We start from the raw sequence: 10,285 nt of genomic DNA, 5'->3' as shown, positions 1-10,285 counted from the left end.
CACACATGCATGTGGCTGTCAACATAGTTGACCAATTGTTCTGCTTTTGTCCAATTCCTGGGTTCAGTGTGGATGATAATAAATTGCGCTAAAAATTCATTTGTTGCATTTATTGGTTCTGTTGGAGGTAGGCAGCATGTAAACTTGGTGCTCCCACCACATTTACCTGATTGCAATGTGAGCCTGAGCAGGTTCCTGGCTGTTGGTGTCCTCTTCACATTGCTAAGCAGTGTTATGTTGAGATCACATGGTGGAGCCAGTCTGCTCTTCTTAAAGGCAGTCTGTCCCTCTTAAAGGGAAGCTGCACTGAATAATATTGCTGGAATTTTAAAAATGGAAAATGGTAGCACCAGGACAGAGAGAGGGTTCTAGATTGACAGATGTGGTGATGGTTGCATTGGTGGTGAAAGTGGGAAGAAGGAGAGTTGCCACAGTTCCACGAGAGAACAGGACACCCTCAAGAATCACTCTCCAAAGGAAGTGGGAGCAGATGGCCAGTGAAATAAATTCCAGGAATCTGGACCTGAGGACTTTGCAGCAGTGCCACATGAAGGTTAATGACCTCACACGGGTGGTCAAGGTGAGTGAATGCATTTTACATGACATCTCCTACTCAGCACATCACAAACATCTCAGACTGCTTGATGCACCACTCTCCCATCATTCACCCAGCAGCACTCCCTGGCACCCAGGACTCAAGCCAAACACTCCACCTCACCCTCACACACCTACTAATCCTGCTAGCCTCACACCCACGTCTCACTACCTCTAGCTATTCAGCTATAGCAGGCATATCATCCAATTACAGTGCTACACAATCACTCACATACTGCCCGCTCTTTTGCAGGACAAGGTGGCACACAATAGAAGGGAGCAGAGCAGAACGTGTGGGAGACAAGGAAGTCTGCATCTCCTGAGCCCTACAGAGAAGATGGCTCTCAACATCAAGGGGCCAGCTGTGACAGAGCCTGTGGCAGACAACATTGAGGATTATGGTATGGTTCTGCCTTATACCTCTTCTCAATTCCCAGCACACCCTCATCCTGCTACCTGGCATGATGAGCAAGCTGCTGATGGTGTGACCATGGCCCTCCTGCTTCCCACCCCAATTCCCTTCCCTCACACCAACATTATCCTTCTGAGTTTGTGCTTTCAGAAACCCAAGAACTGTTTCCTGCCAAGACAAAGGAGCCACAGCAGAAGGAAAGGGAGCAATAGTCCAGCACTACTGAAGAGGTCACAACTCTTGATCTGATACTCACAGCCACCAGTTCAGATACTGGCACTGCACATCCGTTGAAGGCTAGTATCGAATTGGAATTTGCACATGGTGAGTCACCAGGCCTGCAGCCCCCATACCTGTTGCAGACTTTGTGTGGTCAGGCCAACTGCCCCTCTGCCCTCCCTGTGAGGATGCAGCAACGCTCCTGGCAAATCCAGAAATTCATCACAACATCCCGAATACTTCCAGACATTTTGAAATAGCAGACGTCCTTAAAACTTACCATATCTGCAATTTGGGTGCCTAACCCTTTTAAGAAATGTTATTGCAGGGCCCATTTTGCAGCTTAACGCTTGCTGTTTGCTGAATGATTGACGAATTCATTGCCCAAACCTGCATGGCCCAAATTAGGTATGCCGGCATCGCGTCAGCCAGTGTGACATCAAAGTAACTTGTACTCACAGCCTTCTGGTGCATGCTGGGGACACTTCTGCATGCACCCTTTTCCTGATAGAATGCCATCAGGTCATGAAGCAAGCAGCCAGTGGCACACTGTACCTCGGCAGACCGCCGCTAGGCTTCTGTAGGGCTGCTGGCAATGTGCCCATACTCTCATTTTGGATATACATGTTTCCAATTCCTGGCATCCCTGTTGATTGAGACAGAGAGAATGGGCAAGTTATATAGCTTCACAGTCAGTATTCACCTGTCCAATTCTTCATTGTAAGTGGAACTTGTGTGGCATTGTGATTCACATCTGTCCATTCGATCCAGGAAGGATATACTTTCAGGTTTAACTTATTATCCAAGCCTGTTAGCACATGTGAAAGTTGAATATTCAATAGTTTCCTTCACACTAGATAGCCTACAAGTCTTATCCTTAGTCCTCATCAGAGAGAAATCAACTCGAGATTCACATAAACAAGTCATAGAGGAATAACAACCTTTACTTAGACCTGTATAAAAATGAATCCTTTAGGAAATAAGAAAACTGCTTCCCTCATTACTGATGCATCCTTTGGAATATGAATTGAGAATTTAGTGGAGTTAAAACAGAAAATGCTGGTAGCACTCAGCAGTGTCTGTGGAGAGAGACCCGCATCGTATCTGTGTGAATTCTGATAAAAGGTCATCAACCTGAAATGATAACTCTGTTTCTCTCTCCATAGATTATGGCTGACATGCTGAGTGTTTCTGGTATGTTTTGTTTTTATTTCAGATTTCCAGCATCCACAGTATTTTGCTATTGTTTTACTGCTAGAGTTTAATGGAACTGAATTTTAGGCTCTCCAAAATCAAATCTGAACTCGAAGTCTGAATTAATAGAAATATTCACCAATGGACTTCAATTTACAGAGCAGATAACTTCACTTGGTGGGTTGGTGCAAGTTCTTTTCATTTAGATCCTGAATTACATCCAAGACCCTGGCAGGTTACGGCCTGGCCTATTCTTTTTGAGATTGGCTCAGCAATTTGATTGGCTGACCTTGACCAATAGGTCACTTCCATTTTTTCTCCTCCGCAGCATTTATTGGTTCTATTTTATGGCAGTGATTTTCAAACTGAGGACTGAGAAGCTTAGGAATCTGAGAGGCTTTATTCTGGAGTCTGTAAAGTCATTGACACGAATGTCATTAGCCAACATTTTGAATATGAATTCAAACAGTAGACATAGTTGCACTGCATGAATATATGTGGTGAATATATTTAACCTTGCACAGTAAGGGCTGAAATTCATGTTGCTCCTGGCGTAAACAATAGCGGCCCGCACATGCAGGGGTGCTTCGCGGAGCCACCGCAATATTAAATGCGGCAGCTCATTTAAATGGCCAGGGCGGACCACCTCCCCCCCCCCACCCCGATGATGTGGAGGGGGGTGGGCGGTCTGTCCCTGGCAATGGGGTTAGGCACCATTGCACTGGTGCCGACACCATTTTTAAAGGGCTTAGAGCCCTACATTTCAATTTAAATCTTTAAAGGGATGGTGAGTTACAATGGATTTGAAAAAATCAAATGAATGTTTCCAGCTCCTCGCCCCGCCTGCCCAATAACTATATAATTCATTCCCTGCCCTCTCCCCACCCCCAAAATACTTACCTTGTGCACCTGAAGCTCCCCCTGCCAAAGTTCATACATTATGCACTTTACCCCTTCCCAACATCCCCTACACCTATCGGAGGAGTTTGACCCTGTTCCCCTGCCACCCACTCCCTGCACTGAAATACTTACCTGCTCCCCCTTCCCCACCAGTATTATGCCTTAGAGCTCTAGAACGAGATCCGAAGGCGTGGGAGTGCCAACCATCGGCAACAATATTGCAGTGGAACAGACGATGGGAGCAGGTAAGTCATTAATTCCTTCATTTGCAATTTTTGAAATATGTAACTTTGGCTCTCGTCGGCAGGGGCCACCACAAGGCCTCGCCACCACTGGCAATATGGGGCCGGGCCTTCCTGACGTCGGGGAGCACGGCGGGCCTCTCCTGGAGGCATTTGCTGGCCCCCCCACCACAATCCCCAACGTTGAGGGGACTGTAAAATTCAGCCCTAAATCTTTGTTTTAATGTTCCAATTATTAACTGGTGAGGTGGTGGTGGGAGTGCATGGCAGTGCTTGCTGATGTTTGGAGCAGCTCACACCCTCATTGGCTGCTCTGCTCTGGCATGCTTTTGCGTCTTGGGCTCCCAACTCACCAATCTTTGTGGCACACTCCCAGTCTGAACCCACTCTTACACTGGCTGTGTCCTTTTTGCATAGCTCCAATACGCTTCCTAGAATGAGCGGGTATATGATGAAGAGGAAATGTAGACCTGTATATAATACTGAAACTGGCCTCATTAATGTCTCATTCAAGCTCCATGCATATTCAATGCCCTATGTGTAAAACTCCAAATTTCCATTATCCTTTTTATGTTTTTGTTTCTAACTAGCTACTACCTTTAAAGATCTATACTGCCAGAGTCCTTGATCACTCTGTTCCACTGCGCTGTTAAAAATCTCAACATTTAGGCCATAACTCCTTTCACTATTTTTTCCCCAAGATACTACTACTTAATATTTCTCTACATTCAGTTGTGCCAACTATCCACCCACTGCACTAACTTGTCTGTGTCGTGCAATCTCTATCATTCTTCATCACAGCTTGCTATGCCCCAAATTTGCTATCTTCAGCAAACTTCATATCAGTCATCTTGTGCTTAATGGAAAGCAGAAGAGATCTGAACACAGATCCCGGCATGTACACCACTACTAACATCCACCAATTTGCAAAATATCAATGCACTAAGCTTTCTGCTGCCTAGCCATTTCTCTGTACATAATGTTACATATCCATGAGTACCATGTGCTTCAATTTTCATTACAAGTCTCTTACGTGGCACCTGATCAAACATCTTCTGAAAAATTCAGCATTCACCACATTCCCTTTATCTATTGAATAGATAACTTACTTGAAAAAAAATCAATTAAATTAGTCACACATGACCTCTTCTTTACAAATTCATGCTGCCTGTATCTAATTAGACCATGCCTTTCTAAGTGTTTACTAATTTCATCTGGTTCCTTAACTCTCCAACATTAGCATTTATTTGTATTTTGAATATACTTAATGTTTTTGTCTCCACTACTCAAAGTGGTAAATATTTCAAACATTAATTACTCCTTGAGTAAAGAATTTTGTATTAATAAATGTTTTGAATTCAACCACCAATTTAATCTGATATCCTCTGTACCTACTTTCTGGTTTAATGTGAAGAAATATTCTGCGTTTACTTTCTCTATAATCAATTAATATTCTCTGCACCTCAGTGAAATGCTGTTTAACAGCCTCCTTTCTATACTGTGCTGCAATAAGTTGTTTTTTCTTTCCTCATAGTTCATTTGCTACTCTTCTTTAAAACTTGCCGAACATTTACATGTTTTTTTTTGGAATTGAGTACAATAGTGCAGAATTGTTTTAGGTTATGCACTGGTGGCAACAAAAATTGCCCTCCAATGATGCATGGCACAATTTCCTGATATGATCAGCTGGCAGAGAAGTTTGCTCACCTCCGACGAGTATTCAGATAATTATCGCTTCAATCTGCACTTGACTGTTTGAGCTAATTGTTTTGGTCCATAATGTAATGGTTGCAAGGTAGGAAGTAAACAGGAATCCTCAGTTAATGACATTGGATTATCTCACTCAGCTTTAAAAGTAAAACTGGATTAATTAAAGTGATTCATGACAATGCCAAGATTCGCTTAAACATTTATTACAAAACAAGGTTTTCTTTAAAGGAAGGATACAAATGCAACTAAATGTATTAAGGCTTTTAGCAGTAATATTATAACTGAAATGAATTTGTACTTTGAGTGCCAGATATAATAAGTGCACAAAAAAAGCTAGTACCTCGTCCAAATCAGGATCATAAAGGTCTTTTGTTTGAATCATTACTTGTTTTATGGATCAGAAGTATATGTATTTTTATAAATTTGCTTAAAACAAAGAACATTTGATTCCAGGGAAGAAGGCTTTGCTTTGAAGTGAATTTATGTAGCTACTATCGAGGTTACAGTACATCCGAGATTTACTTTTTCGCTGAAAAGAACATCGAGGGCAAAACATTGTCTCAAAATGGCAGAGCAAATTGCTGACAATTCCAATAAACAGCAGTAAATGATAACTAATTCCAGAACTGAGTCTCTCCATTCAGGTGTCCTTCAGGACCATTTTTACTGCACATGGTTAATCTATATATACAACATTTATAAGGGGAGGCGGTGGCGTAGTGGTATTGTCACTGGACTAGTAACCCAGAGACCCAGGGTATTGCTCTGGAGACATGGGTAAATTAATAAATATGGAATTAAAAGCTAGTCGAATGATGGCCATGAAACCATTGTCGATTGTTGTAAAAACCCATCTGGTTCAGTAATGTCCTTCAGGGAAGGGAAATCTACTGTCCTTACCTGGTCTGGCCTATATGTGACTCCAGACCCACAGGAATGTGGTTGACTCTTACATGCCCTCTGAAATGGCCGAGCAAGCCAGTCAGTTGTAGTTAATCGCTACAAAGTCAATAAAAAGGAATGAAACTGGACGGACCACCCGGCATCGACCTAGGCACCGAAAACGACAACGGCAAACCCAGCCCTGTCGACCCTGCAAAGTCCTCCTTACTAATGGCTGCCAAAGTTGGGAGAGCTGTCCCACAGACTAGTCAAGCAACAGCCTGACATAGTCATACTCACGGAATCATAACTTACAGACAATGTCCCAGAGACTGCCATCACCATCCCCGGGTATGTACAGTCCCACTGGCAGGACAGACCCACCAGAGGTGGTGGCACAGTGGTGTGCAATAGGGAGGGAGTTGCCCTGGGAGTCCTCAACATCGACTCTGGACCCCATGAAGTCTCATGGCATCAGATCAAACATGGACAAGGAAACCTCCTGCTGATTACAACCTACCGCCCTCCCTCAGCTGATGAGTCAGCACTCCTCCATGTTGAACAGCACTTGGAGGAAGCACTGAGGGTGGCGAAGGCACAAAATGTATTCTGGGTGGGGGACTTCAATGTCCATCACCAAAAGTGGCTCAGTAGCACCACTACTGACCGAGCTGGCCGAGTCCGAAAGGACATATCTGCTAGACTGGGTATGCGGCAGGTGGTGAGGGAACCAACAAGAGGGGAAAACATACTTGACCTCGTCCTCACCAATCTGCCTGCCGCAGATGCATCTGTCCATGATAGTATTGGTAGGAGTCACCACAGCACAGTCGTTGTGGAGACTAAGTCCCGCCTTCACATTGAGGATACCCTCCATCGTGTTGTGTGGCACTACCACCGTGCTAAATGGAATAGATTTTGAACAGATCTAGCAATACAAAACTGGGCATCCATGAGGCGCTGTGGGTCATCAGCAGCAGCAGAATTGTATTCAACCACAATCTGTAAACTCATGGCCCGGCATATCCCCCACTCTACCATTACCATCAAGCCAGGAGACCAACCCTGGTTCAATGAAGAGTGCAGGAGGGCATGCCAGGAGCAGCACCAGGCATACCTCAAATTGAGGTGTCAACCTGGTGAAGCTACAACACAGCATGCGATAGACAGAGCTAAGCGATCCCATAACCAACGAATGGTGGTGGACAATTAAACAATTAACTGGAGGAGGTGGCTCCACAAATATCCCCATCCTCAATGATGGGGCAGCCCAGCACATCAGTGCGAAAGATAAGGCTGAAGCATTTGCAACAATCTTCAGCCAGAAGTGCCGAGTTGATGATCCATCTCGGCCTCCTCCTGAAATCCCCAGCATCACAGATGCCAGACTTCAGCCAATTCGATTCACTCCGCATGATATCAAGAAACGACTGAAGGCACTGGATACTGCAAAAGCTATGGGCCCTGACAATATTCCGGCAATAGTACTGAAGACCTGTGCTCCAGAGCTTGCTGCGCCCCTAGCCAAGCTGTTCCAGTACAGCTACAACACTGGCATCTACCCTGCAATGTGGAAAATTGCCCAGGTATGTCCTGTACACAAAAAGCAGGACAAATCCAACCGGGTCAATTACCGCCCCATCAGCCTACTCTCAATCATCAGTAAAGTGATGGAAGGTGTCATCAACAGTGCCATCAAGCAGCACATGCTTAGCAATAACCTGCTTAGTGATGCTCAGTTTGGGTTCCGCCAGGGCCACTCAGCTCCTGACCTCATTACAGCCTTGGTTCAAACATTGACAAAAGAACTGAACTCAAGAGGTGAGGTGAGAGTGACTGCCCTTGACATCAAGGCAGCATTTGACCGAGTATGGCATCAAGGAGCCCTAGCAAAACTGAGGTCAATGGGAATCGGGGGAAAACCCTCCGCTGGCTGGAGTCATACCTAGCGCAAAGGAAGATGGTTGTGGTTGTTGGAGGTCAATGATCTGAGCTCCAGGCCATCACTGCAGGAGTTCCTCAGGGTAGTGTCCTAGGCCCAACCATCTTCAGCTGCTTCATCAATGACCTTCCTTCAATCATAAGGTCAGAAGTGGTGATGTTCGCTGATGATTGCACAATATTCAGCACCATTCGTGACTCCTCAGATACTGAAGCAGTCCGTGTAGAAATGCAGCAAGACCTGGACAATATCCAGGCTTGGGTTGATAAGTAGCAAGTAACATTCGCGCCACACAAGTGCCAGGCAATGACCATCTCCAACAAGAGAGAATCTAACCATCTCCCCTTGACATTCAACGGCATTACCATCGCTGAATCCCCACTATCAACATCCTAGGGGCTACCATTGACTAGAAACTGAACTGGAGTAGCCATATAAATACCGTGGCTACAAGAGCAGGTCAGAGGCTAGGAATCCTGCAGCGAGTAACTCACTTCCTGACTCCCCAAAGCCTGCACAAGTCAGGAGTGTGATGGAATACTCTTCACTTGCCTGGATGGGTGCAGCTCCAACAACACTCAAGAAGCTCGACACCATCCAGGACAAAGCAGCCCGCTTGAATGGCACCCCCATCTACAAACATTCACTCCCTCCACCACCGACGCGCAGTGGCAACAGTGTGTACCATCTACAAGATGCACTGCAGCAATACACCAAGGCTCCTTAGACAGCACCTTCCTAACCCACGACCTCGACCAACTAGAAGGACAAGGGCAACAAATGCATGGGAACACCACCACCTGCAAGTTCCCCTCCAAGTCACACACCTGACTTGCAACTATATCACCGTTCCTTCACTGTCGCTGGGTCAAAATCACAGAATCACAGAATTACAGAATAATACAGTGCAGAAGAGGCCCTTCGGCCCATCAAGTCTGCACCGATGCATTAAAATACTTGACCTGTCTACCTAATCCCATTTGCCAGCACTTGGCCCATAGCCTTGAATGTTATGACGTACAAGTGCTCATCCAAAATCCTGGAACTCCCTTCCTAACAGCACTGTTGGTATACCTACCCCAAATAGACTGCAGCAGTTCAAGAAGGCAGCTCACCACCACCTTCTCAAGGGCAATTAGGGATGGGCAATAAATGCTGGTTTGGCCAGCGATGCCCACATCCCATGAATGAGTAAAAAAATAATTTCCATATATTTGTCTTGTTTAAAAATTCAAAGTGCCTGGTACTGGTTTTCTGATTTACTCTTTCCAGATCTTTGAGTTGTGAATTGAATTCTGAATTGACTTTTGACACAGTGAAAACATTGGCTCATTGCTAGAACAGTTGGTCCTAAGTCAGGAGGTTATAGGTTCAACCCTCACTTTAGGCTCCAAGTACATAATCCAGACTGCCATTTCACTATAATGCTGCTGTCATTTGATAAGAAATTAAATGCCTGCCCTTTCAGATGAACATAAAAATCCCCTAAGCAGAGGATGTGTCTTGGCCAATATTCATACCTCAACCAACATCACTACAAAACCTTATTATCTGGTCAATTAGAAACATAGGCTGGAATGTTAATGAGGCCCCCCAACCCACAGGAGCGGGCTTGGAGGTGGAGGAAATAAAATCGTGTGGGTGGCAGTGGGCACCGTGCCCGATGCTGCCTGCCCCCTCTGCTATTTTACCAGAGGAGGATGTGGCGGAGGATGTGGCAAACAGACCGACCACCTTTAGGCCAATTGAGGCCCATTAGTGGTTAATTAATTGCCGCTCAAGGGCCTCTTCCCACTGCCACTGCTATTTTACCAGCGACAGACGGGAACTTCAGCACCCGAAGAGAATGCCTAATAATACATGACGTACATGCCGGCATCCTTGTGGACTGGTCGTGGGTAGGGCCCTCTTGATCAGACACACTGTGCCCCAGGGAGGACCCCCCCCCACAGCAGCATATGCCGCCGCCGCTAAAACAACCCCCCTGCCTTGCACTCCCGACCACCTCCCTCACCAGAGCCTAGCAGATTGTCCTCGGTGAGACATGAACCCCACTTAACTTTTCGGAGGTGGACATCCATGGTCCTCTTCTTGCTGGGTGCAATTGCACTGCCACTCCTGGTGGAACTGTTGGGATGAAGAGCTGCCAGCCCTCTTATTAGCCACAGATCTTGGAGGTGGGTCCTCCTG

The sequence above is a fragment of the Heterodontus francisci genome, chromosome 4 (assembly GCF_036365525.1).
Source record: "Heterodontus francisci isolate sHetFra1 chromosome 4, sHetFra1.hap1, whole genome shotgun sequence".
Taxonomy (NCBI): domain Eukaryota; kingdom Metazoa; phylum Chordata; class Chondrichthyes; order Heterodontiformes; family Heterodontidae; genus Heterodontus; species Heterodontus francisci.
Note: the sequence above shows the minus strand (reverse complement) of the source record.